We start from the raw sequence: 20,214 nt of genomic DNA on the forward strand, positions 1-20,214 counted from the left end.
GAGGCTTTTTTCACAGGTTTTCTAGTCTACCTGAGAAAGGGGCGGTAGGCTGGCCCTGGGATGGAATAAGAGAGGGGTAAACAGCAGCCAAATCAGGCAAGCTGCCCCCTGCTTTCCCAGGAGAGACTCACAGCTCCCCAGTCAAGGCTCCTTCACAGCCAGGCCAGCTTCTCCCAGGTAGAGGCCTCAGGGAGAACCTCCCTGCTCCAAGGCATCCTTGGAAGTGCATAAGTGGGGCCAACAGGAAGGAGTCTCACCTCCCCCTCAGCCACCCGGAGAAACCCTGGAATGAAGCCTCCCCGGCCCCCACAAACAGACAGAAACCTGGTTCTTGTCTCTCTTCCACACAGTCCCGTGCCTGTCAGCTGAGCTGCTTCTACCCTGAGATCCCATGCTTTTCAGACCTACCATATGCACCGGCAGTGGCCTTTCTGCCCTTGCCCCACCTACCCCCCACACCTGTTGCCTGACAGGGACTGATTGTACCATTTTTCTCCTGGTACAGCCCTTCCAGATTCATTCTGTTGGGGGAAGGAGACTCCTTGGGCTTTGGTGTGAATGTCTTCATTGTCTTTTCTTAGGGCCTTCCTTGTTTGCCTTCCACTGTTGCCAGAGGAAAGCTGCCCGTGTGGGATAGTCGAGGACTCAAGGAGGGCCAGGCTGGCAGACCGCTCCCTCACCTAATCACCTCGTGCCCTCATCCTCCTCCCTCCTCCTCTCGCTGCGGAGCCTGGAGCTCGACAGCCACTGGCTGCCCGGGGTGTGCAACGGAGGGAGCAGGGTGACTTAGAACAAGCCTCACTCACCTCAGGGTTCCCACGTTCACTCCTGGTGTGAGCTGTCACAGCAGAAGGACCTTGTGATACTGGGAGTTAGTCTGTTTCCTGGCTCATTTGCATGCCTTGATGGGGGAAGTGCATTTCTTTTAAACTATAGAAAGAAAAAAAAATCTCACATGGGCCACCAGTAAATCTAGATAGCCTGAGAAGCAGTTTGCCTGGGATTGACGGCCTCACCGCATTAAACATGACAGCTATGCTGAGTGATGGCCAGCTCACCCCCAAAGAATCCCAGGAATGGGCCCTGGAAATACCAATGTCCCTTTCAGGAGTTGGGAATCTTGTTGTGCTCTCTCTGACTGTGTTAAATTAGGAACCAGTCTAATAAATGGTTAAACGAGTTTGCCAGAACATATTCAAGTGTAAGGCAACAGTTTCCAAATTCCCTGCAGAGACTGGACACAAAGGAACATTGGCAGCCAAGGCTGTTATTAAGAAGGTCACAAGATGCCATCTGTTCCCTGTGCACTTTACTGTTCAAGCATAACATCAGCTAGGAGGTGGCTGCAATAGATTTTGCCTGTGAACGTACAAGTCAGCATTACAGTGGGCACCACGGTGATTTTAGTGGGCTTGTGTGAATGAACCATGTTGTCTGCCTGTGCTTATGGCTCAAATGTAATTTGGGATGATACTCGCTGGTTTTCCAAATCTTTTTCTGCCTGGTTTTAGCCATCTATAAAATACGATCATAGCACTCTTTCTTTACCTATAATTATGAAAGTAAGGTAGATAAAGAATGCCTTATCCTTTTATTTACAACTTCATTTTTTTTTTAGCTCTAAAGAAGTTGAAGGAATAGCACAATCAATATTCACTTACTCTTTCCCAGATGCATCAGTTGTTAAGGTTTTGCCACATTTGTTAACATGTAGCTTTATCTCTGTCTCTTTATACTGATACTTATATACACTTCTTTGCTGAACTTTTGGGAGTACATTACAGATATCATAACAGTATATCCTTAAATACTTCAGCACTTACCTAAGAGTAAGAATGTTCTCTTACATAACCATCATACTATTATCACACTCAAGAAACTTAATATTGATAGAATAATTTTTACCTAATAAACAAACAAACCATGACATGCCTTATTCTTAAAAATCTGTCAGGAAAAGACCTGCTCTGTCATCTATCCCAATGGTTAGCAACTCTCTCTTCAAGACACTTCATATTTTTGAGGCACTTTGAAAAATCTCATGAAAGCTCTGGGCCCTATCTTCAGAAAAACATCCATAAAGACAGTTCTGCCAGCCAACAGTGCATATATCTTGGATCCCTCTATGGTGTCCATGGACTCTAGGTTAAGTGTTGTTCATCTTTGATCTAAATGCTCCTCTTTTGTGTACATACAATTTAAGACCATAGTTCTCAGAAGAAGTTAAAAACAGTTTGTCTTCACCTTCCAACATTGTTTTGCGTTCAGGAGTCTTCATTTCAAGAAACTCAGAGTTTCAAGAAATTCAGAGATGGGTAGGTAGGAGATCATCTTATCTCAATCTAGGAAAAGGAAACTCAATCAGAAATATGGCTGAGAGTTATATTATGACAGACACACAGTAGGTGGACTAAATGATTAGAAGACCTAAATGAATACTTCCAAACTTGAGCATCTCTGATCCTGAGAACAGTGATGCTCACAATCCTACACTTGCTTTCTTTTTTTTTTTTTTTAAAGATTTTATTTATTTATTTGAGAGAGAGAGAATGAGAGACAGCATGAGAGGGAGGAGAGTCAGAGGGAGAAGCAGACTCCCTGCTGAGCAGGGAGCCCGATGCGGGACTCGATCCCGGGACTCCAGGATCATGACCTGAGCTGAAGGCAGTCGCTTAACCAACTGAGCCACCCAGGCGCCCCTACACTTGCTTTCTTGACAACATGCTGTTAGAAACCAAATACCTGGAGTGTTCCATTAGTATTGGCACAGTATTTAAGGACCTAATATGTAAAGGTGGAATTTGTTGGATATTACTAACATTGTTAGTTTCATCAACAAAATTGCTCAATTTGGTTACAGTCCTAGGACTGGGAAAGGGAAGCAGGGAGGTGGATACACACTCAGGGTAATATTAAATGTCCTTAATTAAAAGGCTGGTTAAAACTACCACTGTCAAGTTGCACTGTGGGCTCCATTTTGTCAACTGTGAACACACAAAGAAAAAAATCACTAGCTAACCATATGCCAACATATGTGGGCTTGCTGGTGCTCCTCTCCATAGACAGACTAAAGAAAATAATAGACATTTCTAGCTCAGAAGAATGACCAAGTTTGGGTAAAAGATGGACATATATGTGTAAATCCCTCACACATGGTCTAGCACAAATTCTAATGACTATTTTTTCCCATAATCCACCAAATGCCTCAAAAATACTTTCCGTAAAACTTTAATATTATAGAATCATATCATTTACTAATTACTGATTATCTCATATAATTCTTGAAAGGAAGGGTGACATAAAACTAGTTAAAGCCTCTGGCAGGCCTGTGGGATTTATAAAAATCTTTTAGCGTTTTGAAAGGCTAAGGATTCACAGCCAATGGAGTAATCAGAACTATTTGTGCAGGATAAACTTCTTATCCACCTGCTTTTACTTTAGCTGTGAAAAAGTGAGCTTTTCTTGAATTTAACTAAGTAATTGTTGGACTCTGTATTTGACTTTAGCTTAAGAAATCTTGTTTTTAAAAGTTTATCAGCATAAAATTGCACAAATAACAATGAGCATTTGGCAAAAACTGTTCTTCTCCCTTGACACATTCCTAATGAACAGACCCCATCATATTATGCCAAGCAAGGCCCCATTTCTTCCTTTAAATCAATAGTATTTATTTATTTATTTATTTTAAGAGGTTTATTTATTTATTTTTTAGAGAGAGAGAGAACGCAAGTGGGAGGGGCAGAGGGAGAGGGAGAGAGAATCTCAAGCAGACTCTGTGCTGAGCATGGAGCCTGATGTGGGGCATGACCCTGAGATCACGACCTGAACCAAAACCAAGAGTCAGATGCTTAACCAACTGTGCCACCCAGACGCCCTGATCTTTATTTTTAATCAAATTAAAATTTTTTCTCTTATTTTTTTAATCAAAATATACCAGAGAACTCAACATGATTAGTCATTAGGGAAATGTAAATTAAAACCAGTGAGATACCACTTCACACCCATGAGAATGGCTATATCCATAAAGACTGACAATAACAAATGTTGGAGAGGATGTAGAGAAACTAGAACCTTCATTCATTGCTAATGGGAAGGTAAAATAGTACAGCTACTTTGGAAAACACTTTGACAATTTTTTTTAAGTGAAATATAAATTTATCATAGGATTTAACAATTCCACATATTGGTATATACCCAAGAGAAATGAAAATATATGTCCACACAAAGACTTGCACATGAATGTTCACTGCAGCATTATCCATAATAGCCCAAATGGGAAATAACCCTTATGTCTATCAACTGGTGAATGGACAACAAAATTTGGTATATTCATACAATGGAATACTGCTCATCAATAAGAAGGAACAAAATACCCAACAGCTGCAATGTGGATGAACCTAAAAACATTACGCTAAGTAAGAGAAGGCAGACATAAAAAACCATCTAGTATATGATTCCATTTATGTGCAATGTCCAATAAAGGCAAATCTATAGAAAAAGTAGGTTAGTGGTTTTCTGGGCCTGAGGGCAGAAAAGGAGATTAGCCATAAATGGGCATTAGAAATCTTATTGGGATAATGAAAATGCTCTACTACTAGATTATGGTATTATGATGATGGTTGTATAACTCAATAAATATACTTGAAATCATTAACTATGTACTTAAAGTGGGTCAATTTTATGATATGTAAGTTATATCTCAATAAAATTTTCTTCAATAAAATTGTTAAAAAATATACCAGAGCTTCTTCAGACCTTGAGAAAAATTTATAACCTTAGAATTTCAGCATAGCCATGGTTCCCCCGATTCTAAAAGTACAAGCTGTGTATTATAGAATGTTCCAGGAATAAAAATGTTTATCTCAACTTCTGGTTTCTGGTTCTGCTTATAAGGAGCTTAGAAGATGCCCCTCCATTCTGACAACAGGTAAAAAGCTGAACAGAATTAAAAATCAACAACTCTTCTTGGATTCATAAGAGAGGTGAGGTCCCAGGGCAAACTGCTGCTCCCAACATTGGAAAGATGGAGAAGTAAATACAGGTAGTTAGACTACATTCTGGGACACAAAACACACCTAAAATTTAAGAGAAGAGCAATCAGAGAATATTTGCTCTCAGACCACAATGGAATTAAATTAGAAATCAATAACAGAAGGATTAGTGGAAAATCCCCAAATAAGTAAACAACACACTTCTAAATAACGTGAGTCAAAGAAGAAATCTGGAGAAGCTAAAGAAATATTTTGAACTAAATAAAAATGAAAATACAACTTACCAATTTGTGGAATGTAATAAAAGCAGTGCTTAGAGGGAAATTTACAGCATTGATTGTATATATTAGAAAAGAAGATCTAAAATCAATCTAATTTCTACATTAGAAAACTAGAAAAAGAAGAGCAAATTAAATCCAAAGTAAGCAGAAGAAATCATAAGAATTAGAGCAGAAATCAACTTGAAAACAGGAAGTCAACAGAGAAAATTAAGGAAATCAGAAGCTGATTCTTTGAAAAGATGAAGAATTTCTAAGAAAAAAAAGATATTAATTATTAATATCAGAAATGAAAGAGAGGACATCACTACAGACCCCATGGACAGTAAAAGAATAATAAAGAAATATTATGTATAACCTTATGCCCCAAAATTGGATAATCAAAATGATATCTTCCTTGAAGACACAAGCTGCCAAAACTCACACAAGAAAGAATAGCCTGACTAGGCTTATATCTATTAAAGAAATTAAATCAATAATTAATAACCTTCCCAAACAGATAGCACTAGGCCCAGATGGGTTTGCTGGTGAATTTTACCAAACATTGAAGGGAGAAATTATACCAATTCTCCACAATCTCTTTCAGAGGACAGAGGTGAGGAAATACTTCCTAACTCATTCTATGAAGGCAGCATTACTGTAATATCAAAGCCAGGCAAACACTACAAGAAAGGAAAACTACAGACATCTATATCTCATGAATATAATGCAAAAACTTCAACAAAATATTATCAAATAAATCCAACAATGTATAAAAATAATTCTACACCATGACCAAGAATTTCTAAGAAATTGCAACCTTACTATAATCATTAATTAGTTCCAGGAGAGGTGTTTTGTTTTTTTTTTTAATCAATTCTTTTGGATTTTCTTCATAGACAATATGTCATATGTAAACAAAGACAGTTTCATTTCTTCCTTTCCAATCTCTAAAACTTTTTCTTTTCTTGTCTTACTGCATTAGCTAGTACTTCCAGTATGCTTTTGAAAGAAGTGATGAGAGGAGAACCCTTTATCTGATCTTAGTGGGAAAGCTTTATGTTTCTCATTATTAACCATGGTGTTACTTATAGGTTTTTTATAGATTTTCTTTATAAGTCGAGGAAGTTCTCCTCTATTCTTGTTTCTGAGACTTTTTTAAATCATGAATGGGTATCGGATTTTGTTAAATGCTTTTTCTGCATCTATTGATATGATCATAAGATTTTTTTCTTTTTTTAGCCTCTTGATATGATGGATTACATCAATTGATTTCTAAATGTTGAACCAACCTTGCATGCCTGGGATAATCAGAAGCTGATTCTGTGCAGTAAGACAAGAAAAGAAAAAGTTTTAGAGATTGGAAAGGAAGAAATGAAACTGTCTTTGTTTACATATGACATATTGTCTATGAAGAAAATCCAAAAGAATTGATTAAAAAAAAAACAAAACACCTCTCCTGGAACTAATTAATGATTATAGTAAGGTTGCAAGATACAAGATTAATATAGAAAAGTTTCCTATATACCAGCAATAGACAAGTGAAATTTAAAATTAAATTCAGTGCAATCACTTAATCCCCACAAGTTATTTTGCAGATATCGACAAAGTGATTCTAAAATTTGTATGGGGAGGCAAAAGAGCCAGAGTGGCCAATACAATATTGGAGAACAAGGAGGGGGGGAAAGATGGTGGAGGAGTAGGGGACCCTATTTCAACTGGTTCCCGGAATTGAGCTGAATATCTACCAGACCACTCTGAGCACCCACGAAACCAGCCTGAGATGTAAGAAGATCTGGATCTCTACAAACAGAATATCGCAGGTGGTTGGTTTTGAGGTACAAAGAGGGGAGCTGTGATTCCACGGGCAGATATCGGAGGATAAACGGCAGTGGGAGGCTGCCTGGCCATGGGGATCCTGCACCGCCGGTGAGCGCGCGCTGGGGACGGGGCACAGACTCGCAGACCGGTAGCGGCGGGAAAAGGACTTTAGGGCAGCCACTGGGACGGAAACCCGGAGCGGCAGGGTCATGCCTGTGAACTGCAGCCCCCTGGGCGGGAACCCAGAGCAGCAGGGTCGCGTGGGTGAACTGGGAGAGGCTGGCGGTTTTAGAAGCACAAAGGGCAGAGACGTGCTACGACCTGGAGGCAGGACTGGGAGCACTGCGGAGGGGCGCACAACCCAGGACGCTGCAGTTTATAGCAGCACAGACAGAAACAGAGACAGTGTGGCCTGGAGAGCTCACTGAAGAACAGACTGCGATCTCTCTGCTCTGAGGCAGAGGGTTGGAAACGGTCTCTTCTGCTCTGACTCGCAGAAGAGACGCGGAAAGCCGCCAGGGAAAGCTGCCAGAGAACAAAAGCCCCCAAAACTGATTCCAGCTGAGCCCATCCCCCGCCACGGGGCGCAGGGCAACTCCGCCCAAACAGGGTTGCCTGAGTAACAGTGCGGCAGGCCCCTTCCCCAGAAGACAGGCTGGGAAAACAAGAGGCCAGCAACACTAAGGTCCAAGAAAACAGGTGCATCTTGCTTGGGTTCTGGTCAATAATTTGGACTCTATACATTCCCTCAAACACCCATCAACAGAATGACTAGGAGGAGGAGCCCCCAAAATAGAAAAGACTCAGAGATTATGACTTATGCTGCAGATTTACAAATGGATGCAGATATAACCAAGATGTCGGAGATGGAATTCAGGCTAGCAATTGTGAAGACAATGGCTAGAATGGAGAAATCAATTAATGGCAACATAGAGTCTCTAAGGGCAGAAATAAAAGGTGAATTGGCAGAACTTAAAAATGCTATCAATGAGATCCAATCCAATCTAGATAATCTAACAGCTAGGGTAACTGAGGCAGAAAAGCAAATAAGCGACCTGGAAGACAATATAATAGATAAAAAGGGAAAAGAGGAGGCCAGGGAAAAACAACTCAGAATCCATGAAAATAAAATCAGAGAAATAAGTGACACCATGAAGCGTTCCAATGTCAGAATAATTGGAATCCTGGAGGGAGTGGAGAGAGAGAGAGGACTAGAAGATGTATTTGAGCAAATCGTAGCTGAGAACTTCCCTAATCTGGGGAATGAAACAAACATTCGAGTCCTAGAGGCAGAGAGGATCCCTCCTAAGATCAAGGAAAACAGGCCAATGCCCCGGCATGTAATAGTAAAACTTGCAAATCTTAGAACCAAGGAAACCATCTTAAGGGCAGTTAGGGGGAAGAGATTCCTTATGTACAGAGGGAGGAACATCAGAATAATGTCAGACCTATCCACAGAGACCTGGCAAGCCAGAAAGGCCTGGCAAGACATATTCAGGGTACTAAATGAGAAGAACATGCAGCCAAGAATACTTTATCCGGCAAGGCTGTCATTTAGAATGGATGGAGAGATGCAGAGCTTCCACAACCGGCAGAAGTTGAAAGAATATGTGACCACTAAGCCGGCCCTGCAAGAAATATTAAGGGGGGTTCTATAAAAGGAGAAAGACCCCAAGAGTGATATACAACAGAAATTTACAGGGACAATCTATAAAAACAACATCTTCACAGGCAACATGATGACAATTAATTCATATCTTTCAATAAGCACTCTCAACGTGAATGGCCTAAACGCTCCCATAAAACGGCACAGGGTTGCAGATTAGATAAAAAGACAGGACCCATCCATATGCTATCTACAAGAGACTCATTTTGAACCTAAAGATACATCCAGACTGAAAGTGAAGGGATGGAGATCCATCTTCCATGCCAGCGGACCTCAAAAGAAAGCTGGGGTAGCAATTCTTATATCAGACAAATTAGATTTTAAACTAAAGTCTGTAATAAGAGACACAGAAGGACACTATATCATTCTTAAAGGGTCTATCCAACAAGAAGATCTAACAATTGTAAATATCTACGCCCCCAACATGGGAGCAGCCATCTACATAAGCCAACTGTTAACCAAAATAAAGAGTCATATTGAAGGGCGCCTGGGTGGCTCAGTCGTTAAGCATCTGCCTTTGGCTCAGGTCACGATCCCAGGGTCCTGGGATTGAGCCCCGCATCGGGCTCCCTGCTCAGCGGGAGGCGTGCTTCTCCCTCTCCCACTCCCCCTGCTTGTGTTCCCTCTCTCACTGTGTCTCTCTCTGTCAAATAAATAAATAAAATCTTAAAAAAAAAAAAAGAGTCATATTGATAACAATACATTAATTCTAGGAGACCTCAATACTCCACTCTCAGCAATGGACAGATCATCTAAGCAGAAAATCAACAAGGAAACAAGAGCTTTGAATGATACATTGGACCAGATGGACCTCATAGATATTTACAGAACATTCCACCCTAAAACAACAGAATACTCATTCTTCTCGAGCGTGCATGGAACTTTCTCCAGAATAGACCATATACTGGGTCCAAATCAGGTCTCAACCGATACCAAAAGATTGAGATTATTCCCTGCATATTCTCAGACCACAATGCTCTAAAACTGGAACTCAATCACAAGAAAAAATTTGGCAGAAATTCAAACACTTGGAAACTAAAGACCACTCTGCTCAAGAATGTTTGGGTCAACCAGGAAATCAAAGAAGAACTTAAACAATTCATGGAAATCAATGAGAACGAAAACACATCGGTCCAAAACCTATGCGATACTGCAAAGGCGGTCCTAAGTGGGAAATACATAGCCATCCAAGCCTCACTCAAAAAAATAGAAAAATCCCGAATTCACCAACTAACTCTACACCTTAAAGAACTAGAGAAAAAGCAACAAACGATGCCTAAGCCACGCATTAGAAGAGAAATAATTCAAATTAGAGCAGAAATTAATGAATTAGAAACCAGAAACACAGTAGATCAGATCAACGAAACTAGAAGTTGGTTCTTTGAAAGAATTAATAAGATCGATAAACCACTGGCCAGACTTATCCAAAAGAAAAGAGAAAGGACCCAAATTAATAAAATTATGAATGAGAGAGGAGAGATCACGACTAACACCAAGGAAATAGAAAGAATTATTAGAAATTATTATCAACAACTATATGCCAATAAACTGAGCAATCTGGATGAAATGGAGGCCTTCCTGGAAACCTATAAGCTGCAAAGACTGAAACAGGAAGAAATTGACAACCTGAATAGCCCAATGACCAGTAACGAGATTGAAGCAGTGATCAAAAACCTCCCAAAAGGGCGCCTGGGTGGCTCAGTCGTTAAGCGTCTGCCTTCGGCTCAGGTCATGATCCCAGGGTCCTGGGATCGAGCCCCACATCGGGCTCCCTGCTCTGCGGGAAGCCTGCTTCTCCCTCTCCCACTCCCCCTGCTTGTGTTCCTGCTCTCGCTATGTCTCTCTCTGTCAAATAAATAAATAAAATCTTAAACAAAAAAAAAACAAAAAAAAAAAACCTCCCAAAAAACAAGAGTCCAGGGCCTGATGGATTCCCTGGGGAATTCTACCAAACATTCAAAGAAGAAATAATACCTATTCTACTGAAGCTGTTTCAAAAAATAGAAACAGAAGGAAAACTTCCAAACTCATTCTGTGAGGCCAGCATTACCTTAATCCCCAAACCAGGCAAAGACCCCATCAAAAAGGAGAATTCCAGACCAATATCCCTGATGAATATGGATTCCAAAATCCTCAACAAAATCCTAGCTAATAGGATCCAACAATACATTAAAAGGATCATCCACCACGACCAAGTGGGATTTATCTCCGGGATGCAAGGGTGGTTCAACATTTGCAAATCAATCAATGTGATAGAACACATTAATAAGAGGAGGGAGAAGAACCATATGGTCCTCTCAATTGATGCAGAAAAAGCATTTGACAAAATACAACATCCTTTCCTGATTAAAACTCTCCAGAGTATAGGGATAGAGGGAACATTCCTCAAGTTCATAAAATCCATCTATGAAAAACCCACAGCGAATATCATCCTCAATGGGGAAAAGCTGAGAGCCTTTCCCTTAAGATCAGGAACACGTCAAGGATGCCCACTCTCACCACTACTGTTCAACATAGTACTAGAAGTCCTAGCAACAGCAATCAGACAACAAAAAGAAATAAAAGGTATTCGAATTGGCAAAGAAGAAGTCAAACTCTTTTCGCAGACGACATGATACTTTATGTGGAAAACCCAAAGACTCCACCCCCAAATTACTAGAACTCCTCCAGCCAATTCAGTAATGTGGCAGGATACAAAATCAATGCACAGAAATCAGTTGCTTTCTTATACACTAACAACGCAACTGTAGAAAGAGAAATTAGAGAAATGATTCCATTTACAATAGCACCAAAAACCATAAGATACCTCAGAATAAACCTAACCAAAGAGGTAAAGGATCTATACTCTAGGAACTACAGAACACTCATGAAAGAAATTGAAGAAGACACAAAAAGATGGAAAAATATTCCATACTCATGGATTGGAAGAATAAACATTGTTAAAATGTCTATGCTACCCAGAGCAATCTATACCTTCAATGCCATCCCGATCAAAATTCCAATGACATTTTTCAAAGTGCTGGAACAAACAATCCTAAAATTTGTATGGAATCAGAAAAGACCCCGAATCGCCAAGGAAATGTTGAAAAAGAAAAACAAAGCTGGGGGCATCACGTTGCCCGATTTCAAGCTATATTACAAAGCTGTGATCACCAAGACAGCATGGTACTGGCACAAAAACAGACATATAGACCAATGGAACAGAATAGAGAACCCAGATATGGACCCTCAATTCTATGGTCAAATAATCTTTGACAAAGCAGGAAAAAATATGCAGTGGAAAAAAGACAGTCTCTTCAATAAGTGGTGCTGGGGAAATTGGACAGCCACGTGCAGAAGAATGAAACTCAACCATTCTCTAACACCATTCACAAAGATAAACTCAAAGTGGATAAAAGACCTCAATGTGAGACAGGAATCCATCAAAATCCTAGAGGGGGGCGCCTGGGTGGCTCAGTCGTTAAGTGGCTGCCTTCAGCTCAGGTCATGATCCCAGGGTTCTGGGATCGAGCCCCGTGTTGGCATCCCTGCTTGGTGGGAAGCCTGCTTCTCCCTCTCCCGCTCCCCCTGCTTGTGTTCCCTCTCTTGCTGTGTCTCACTCTGTCAAATAAATAAAATAAAATATTTAAAAAAAAAAACTCCTAGAGGAGAACATAGGCAGTAACCTCTTTGACATCGCCCACAGCAACTTATTTCAAGATACATCTCCAAAAGCTAGTGAAACAAAAGCAAAAATGAACTTTTGGGACTTCATCAAGATAAAAAGCTTCTGCACAGCAAAGGAAATAGTCAACAAAACAAAGAGGCAACCCACACAATGGGAGAAGATATTTGCAAATGACACTACAGATGAAGGGCTGGTATCCAAGATCTATAAAGAACTTCTCAAACTCAACACCCAAAAAACAAATAATCAAGTCAAAATTGGGCAGAAGATATGAAAAGACACTTCTCTAAGGAAGACATACAAATGGCTAACAGACGCATGAAAAAATGTTCATCATCATTAGCCATCAGGGAAATCCAAATCAAAACCACACTGAGATACCACCTTACACCAGTTAGAATGGCAAAAATGGACATGGAAAGAAACAACAAATGTTGGAGAGGTTGTGGAGAAAGGGGAACCCTCTTACACTGTTGGTGGGAATGCAAGTTGGTACAGCCACTTTGGAAAACAGTGTGGAGTTTCCTCAAAAATTTAAAAATAGAGCTACCCTATGACCCAGCAATTGCACTTCTGGGTATTTACCCCAAAGACACAGATATAGTGAAAAGAAGGGCCATATGCACCCCAATGTTCATAGCAGAAATGTCCGCAATAGCCAAACTGTGGAAAGAGCCGAGATGCCCTTCAACAGATGAATGGATAAAGAAGATGTGGTCCATGTATACAATGGAATATTACTCAGCCATCAGAAAGGATGAATACCCAACTTTTACATCAACATGGATGGGACTGGAGGAGATTATGCTAAGTGAAATATGTCAAGCAGAGAAAGTCAATTATCATATGGTTTCACTTATTTGTGGAACATAAGGAATAGCAAGGAGGACATTAGGAGAAGGAAGGGAAAAATGGGAGGGGGGGCGGAATTGGAGGGAGAGATGAACCATGAGAGACTATGGACTCTGAGAAACAAACAGGGTTTTAGAGGGGAGGGGGGAGGGGGGATTGGTTAGCCTGGTGATGGGTATTAAGGAGGGCACATACTGCATGGAGCACTGGGTGTTATACAAAAACAATGGATCGTGGATCACCACATCAAAAACCAATGATGTATTGTATGGTGACTAATATAACATAATAAAATTAAAAAAAAAAAAAACAATATTGGAGAACAAGAACAAAGTTGAAGGACTGACAGTACCCAACTTCAATACTTACAAAAAGCTACAGTAATTAAGACAATGTGGTATTGGTGAAAGAATAGACATATAGATCAATGGAACAGAATAGAGAGCCCAGAAACAGACCCACATAAATATAGGCAATGTATCTTTGACAAAGGAACAAAGGCAAAACAATGGAGAAAAGGGTCTTTTCAACAAATTTTGTTGGAACAACTGGACATCCACACGCCAAAAAAAAAAAAAAAAAAAATCTAAACATAGACCTTACACCCTTCACAAAAATTAGCTCAAGATGGATCATGGACCTAAATGTAAATGCAAAAGTGTAAAACTCCTAGAATATAACATAGGAAAAACCTAGATGACCTTGGCTATGGCAATGACTTTTTAGATACAACAGCAAAGGCATGATCCATGAAAGAAATAATAGATAAGCTGGACTTTATTAAAATTAAAAACTTCTGCTCTGCAAAAGATAATGTCAAGAGAGTGAGAAGCCACAGATCGGGAGAAAATATTTGCAAAAGACACTTTTGATAAGGAACCGTTATTCTAAATATACAAAGAAGTCTTAAAACTCAACAACAAGAAACAAAAAACTGACTAAAAAATGAGCCCAAGACTTTAACAAACACCTCACTAAGGAAGATATATATAGCAAATAATTAGGGCACCTGGGTGGCTCAGTTGGTTAAGCATCCAACTCATGATTTTAGCTGAGGTCTTGATCTCAGGGTCATTAAGTTCAAGCCCCACACTGGGCTCTGCGCTGGGCATGGAGCCTCCTTAAAAAAAAAAAATATATATATATATATATATATATATATATATATATATATATATATACACATATGTATGTGTATATATATATGTAGACATTCTTTAGTAGGTGAATGGATAAATGAACTGTGGTACATCCAGACAATGCAAGATTTATTCAGCACTAAAAAAACTGAGCTATCAAGCTATGGAAGGACATGGAGGAATCTGAAGTGTGTATTACTAAGTGAAAAAGCCAATCTGAAAAAGCTACATACTATATGATTCCAACTACCTGACATTCTGGAAAAGGCAAAACCACGGATGCAGTAAAAAGATCAGAGGTTGCCAGGGGCTGGGAAAGAAGAGGGATGAATAGGCAGAGCACAAAGGATTTTTAGGGCAGTGAAAATACTCTGTATGGTATTATAATGATGGACACATGTCATTATACATTTGTCCAAACGTATGGATTGTACAACACCAGGAGTAAACTGTAATGGGAACCGTGATTGTGATGTGTCAGTGTAGGTTTCTCAGTTGTAACAAATGTCCCACTCTGGTGGGGGAATGTTGATAATGGGAGGTTATGCCTGTGTGGGGGCAGGAGCATATAGGAACTCTATGTATCTTTCAATGGTCCTGTGAACCTAAAACTGCTCTAAAAAAAATAAAATCTTTTTTAAAAAAAAGCAGCATTTGAAAGGTTAACTATTTTTAGATGGGACAGGGGACATAGATAATTATTTTTAGCTGGATTAAAACTCAAGAAAATTAACAAAGACTGAAACACAGCCTCTACTTTAGGCTTACTTCAGAAAAACCTCATTGAGAAAGCCAAAGGACATGTAAAACTGAATTATTTTGATAACATTTTTAAATTATAGACATATAATTTCAATGTCCCCTTAGCTGTTATCAGTATTGTTTTCTTTTTAAAATAAAATTGAAATGTGTACCGTAAAAAAAGTTACCTCCACCCTCAAAAGCTCCAAAGTATTTACCATGAGTTAACTTTTAGTCACAGTTTCATTTTACCTGACTCTTATTTTCCTGTTGGTCAAATTCTAAAGGGGAATAAGGCATGTGTGTACAATTTATTTGTATGGTATAATTGGGAGTGTAAGAGATTTTATTCTAACACTGGGTTTAATCCTGGTTTTCCTTCTTTACATGCATGCAGGACTATTTCCTCAAATAAGCAGTTCTTTTAAAAATTCACCTGATGTCAAGCACAGTGTGGTAAGTCCACTATTGCTCAGCCATCATTTCCATGGAGAGCTTAAATCATTGTACCTACGTATTTCATAAAAAACAAACTAGAGGGAGTTGGAGTTATTGTTTAAAATTATTTATTCATCAAACACTTATTTACGAGTGCTTATTTATTGTGTGCATAGCTTTCTTTTAGGTGATGGGGATACAAAGATAAACAACCAAGATTATAAATTGTTAACTGATGATGTTGTGTCTTCTTCAGAGTCACCAACTTCTCTTTCCCATGTAAGACAGTAACTGTATATATTATATTGACAGTTTAAAAACAAAAACAGCTTTTCTCAGATTTTAAACTTTCAAATAATACAGAGGAATAGAAACAAAGGTAAAAATTATCTGAAATCCTTTCCCTCCCCCCAGGATAATCACCATGAATTTTAGTGAACCTCCTTAGAAATGTCTCTCTATAGTTATGCATACATAAAGATGCACACACGGACACAGAATGCATTGATGGGATCTACTGTCCTCTGATCTGCTTTAATCACTGAATATTTTCATGGACATATTCTTTCAGTGTTAGCAATAATACTTGTCATTTTAATGGATATGTAAGATTCCATTGACTGCATATATCACAATTTAAAAATATCCCATATTGCTAGGCATTTAGGTTTCTCAAATTCGCAACTATTATAAACAATGCAGTGATGAATAAATTTAAATATAAATTTTTGCAATTGCACAATTACCTCCTCAGGGTACTTTCTCATAAGTAGACTTCTTAGATCAGGATTTATGCTTATTTGAAATTTTGATATATGGCCAAATTGCCTTCTAGAAAACTGGCCTCATGCACCAGCAGTCCTCAACAGTGACTGTTTTCCCATATTTTCTCTAACACTGGCTTTAAAAAGTAATTTTGTTATTTCCCAATTGGATAGATGAAGATATTTTAATTTCCTTTTAATTTTAATTTCTTTGATTATCAGTGAGTTTGAGCATCTTCTGTTTATTCGTTATTCACAGAGGTAGTTATGTTTTCTAAAGTCCCTACTAACACTGAATTACTGGACCATTGCTCCTAGGAGAAATATAGGGCCAGGTTCCTGTGAGCCTCTGGTCACAACATTTTCATCAACTATAAATTTGTGTTCATGTGTATTTCTGTTTGAAGATACCTTATTTCGTAAGTATAGTTGATTCATTAACGTTGTACTTACAGCCAGCAGCACTCTAACTCATGCCTAAATGAAGTTTACCTAACAAGCGTATTTTCCCAGTAAGGCACATCAAAGTCTTCTTGCACTTAGGGGCATCACACAGAATGTCAGCACTACACTGGGGGCCATTTTAAACAGTGAAATCACTAACAAAACACATAAAAATGCAGAAAATGTGGCACTAAATAGGCCCCCCCAAAGGACACTTGTTTAAAGATGAGAGCTGAAATAAGAAGGCAAATTGTCCTCTTGTTTGACCTCGACTGAGAATATGCATGTCAGGTGACTCAAATTGTTTTCTGCTCTCTGAATGTCCTTGAATGCCTCAAAAATGCTGCATATATTGATTTTGGTGTTACAAATAAATTTTATTGAGTAGGAAAACTGGAAAATCTGGAACCCATGAATAATGAAGATTGATTATATTCATTTTCTTTGCCCATATGTCTATTAGGGTGTTTAGCTTTACTGCATTGACTTGTGTATGCTATTTCCATATTAGGATAGTACTCTTTTGCCTATCCTATTTTATCAATATTTTCCCCAGTTTTGTCTATTTTACTGTTAGTGTCTGTTATTATAATGGCTTTTGACAGCAGTATCAAAAACTGCCTTTGAATGAAGAAGCACAACACTGGAAAAGGAATTTTATTAAATTTCTCTTGTTGTGAGGGTGGTTGGTATTTATTTTTCTCTCTCTTTTTTATAGACACACCAAATTCTGTTTGGTGATTTTTCTCCAGCACCTCCAAATTATGGAAAATCATGTAAGTCTGTCCCAAACTATCACTTTATATCATGTTCTGCCTTCATTTTAATTATGGTCTTCATCTGGTATTTTCCTCCCTTCGAGAGTCTGAGGCCATTTAAGGCCTTTTGCATTTCTGCTTCTTTCCTCCTTTCATGCACCTGGTTACTTTGTTGTACCTCTCCTAAACAGTAAGGATGACAGGATGCAGAAATAAAAGGAGGGAGAAATCCCAGAGAGACATTTGCCAGCAGCAGCTCTGAAAAAGACCATATATGTGAGAAGGTCGTGGTGGTAGCAGAAGTTGGGTGGGGCTGGGGGTTAGTATGGATGTGAGTGTTTGGAGCTACTGATTAAAAGTGATTAAGGAATATTAGTGAATTTCATTTATTCATCTCATGGTAGATTCTACCACAAGCATTTACACATTGCCTGTCTCTTTCTACTAGGTATGAGAATTAAAAAGCCAGTATCTAAGAATCTGATGAACTATAATCAACTAAAGAAAGACTTTCTGAAGCATGTAAGAATCTTTTTGCTTGTCACCCAACAGTGGATCCCTGGGGTGGTGTCCATAAGTGTGCATAGTGTGGCAGTGAGGATGGTGGTGTGTGTATGTGCAGAGCTGGTGTGAAGGTGATCCCAAATTTACAATCACGTGACGAATAGAAAAGTAGACTGCTCTGATGAGCATTCTCTCTTAAAGCATCATGAACATTCCTGTATAGATCTCTCCAGTTGTTGTGGAAACAAGCCTCAAAGAGGCTTATGGGAATTGGAAATTTCTCTTGTACTCCCCAAATTTTCATTAGCGATATCAGTGATTTGCTGGATTCTGCCTCTTGCAAAAAAGGTAATGAGTTCTCAGATTGTCCTTCCTTTCTGGGACCCACCCTGGGTGCCCACTGTCCTGGGCTCACTCTCCTCAGATGCTTGTTCTGCCATCCAATATCGACCATCTCTGTTCCCCTTCACATGGCCCTCCAGAGCAGGGACTTTGTCTTGCCTGATCAGACTTTCTCAAGATCCAGTAATTTTTTTAACAGGATGCTAAAATGGAATTCTATTTTTTTTTTTTTAAGATTTTATTTATTTATTTGACAGAGAGAGAGAGAGCGAGAGCAGGAACACAAGCAGGGGGAGTGGGAGACGGAGAAGCAGGCTTCCCATGGAGCAGGGAGCCCGATGTGGGGCTCGATCCCAGGACCCTGGGATCATGACCTAAGCTGAAGGCAGACGCTTAACGGCTGAGCCACCCAGGTGCCCCTAAAATGGAATTCTTTTTATGTCTTAAGAGTTCTGGCAGAGATTCCTAAAGAATGAGTTGAAAAAAGGAATACAAACTAGTTTCTGCAAGCACTCCACTGACTTCACCTCATTTAAAAGTTACAATTATTCTTGCTTTCCTCTTTTGTTTATTAAGATTTATCTTTAAATTGACTCCAAAAAAATCCCAGCCTCACCTTAAGTAATTATATTTGTGACACCATGGATTTGGTATTCTAGTTATGTGTATTAGAAAAAAAAAAAACCACAAAAACCTGACCATTAAAAGAAGTGTTACTCAAGTACCACCTAACATTATCACAAGACCCACTGGTTATATACACATGGCACTTTGGAAAATGCTAGTCCGTGGGCACCAACTAGCTAATCTGACAAAGTTAGCTAATGGGGCAGGGTTGGACAGCCCACCTGGGTTCCCAGGTAACTAGTCCACTGAATGATGGCCTTCCAGAAATTGTTTCTTGATTTTTCTGCTTTAGGAATTGATAACTTTGCTCCGGAGCATGGCAAGCACGAGGAGGCAGGGCTGTGGTAGGCTGTGGAGGGGGAGTTCTTTGGGGGCGTTTGGAGCTGGGCAGTCTACTAAAAGATACATTGTGCGGGGGGGCCAGGGGCATCCCTTCACTGTAGTGTTGCTGCATCCTTCTAGGAAGGGTAGATGATTGCCTGAAAGTATCTATTACTGCTAGCTGGGCCTCCTGGGGGTTGCTTGGGAGAATCATTAACTATTGCTAAATAAATAAATCCCTCTTGCTGCACGGAGCTGTGCTGGCGCCAAGCAATTCCACCGCCAGTGGCTGCAGCTGTTGTGGGCAACAGTTGCCTTTCTCTTTGAGGTGCTTCCCCGGCCCCCTCCCCTAACGTGAGTTTCCTATCCTCACAGTAGCCTCTTTTCAGTCAACAATTTCTGACAAATTAGTGGCATTACATCCTACTCTTGTTTTTATGGTACAACAGGCTGAAGGTATTCCCCCCAGCCCTGCCCCCCCACCTCCGGCCCAGTTCACACCATGAATGTGGGGCACTTGTTTGCGAAACCTTGGGCCTGAAGTTCTGACCACAAAAATAAATCATGACCTTTAATTTATTAGACAAGGCAAAATCTTAATTATTTTTAGAGGTGCTGTATTTTGGGGGAGGAGAACAAGCACTGAGATGTAAAATGCACAAATTCCCCGCATCAGCATCATCGGCAACAAGTAGGGATTGAAGGAAATTTTCAGCAACCGGTAAGGATTGGATGGTTGAAATGTTCAACCACCATTAACAATATTCTCACTTTTTAAAAAGTATTTGCCTGGTGGCTAATGCCTTGGTAACCCATCTTACTGTCGCTATTTCTGGGTCCTATCTTCAAGAAACTCACGTTGTAAAACTGGAAAGCAGAGCA

This window comes from Phoca vitulina, unplaced genomic scaffold (genome assembly GCF_004348235.1).
Source record: "Phoca vitulina isolate PV1807 unplaced genomic scaffold, GSC_HSeal_1.0 scaffold14, whole genome shotgun sequence".
Classification (NCBI taxonomy): Eukaryota; Metazoa; Chordata; class Mammalia; order Carnivora; family Phocidae; genus Phoca; species Phoca vitulina.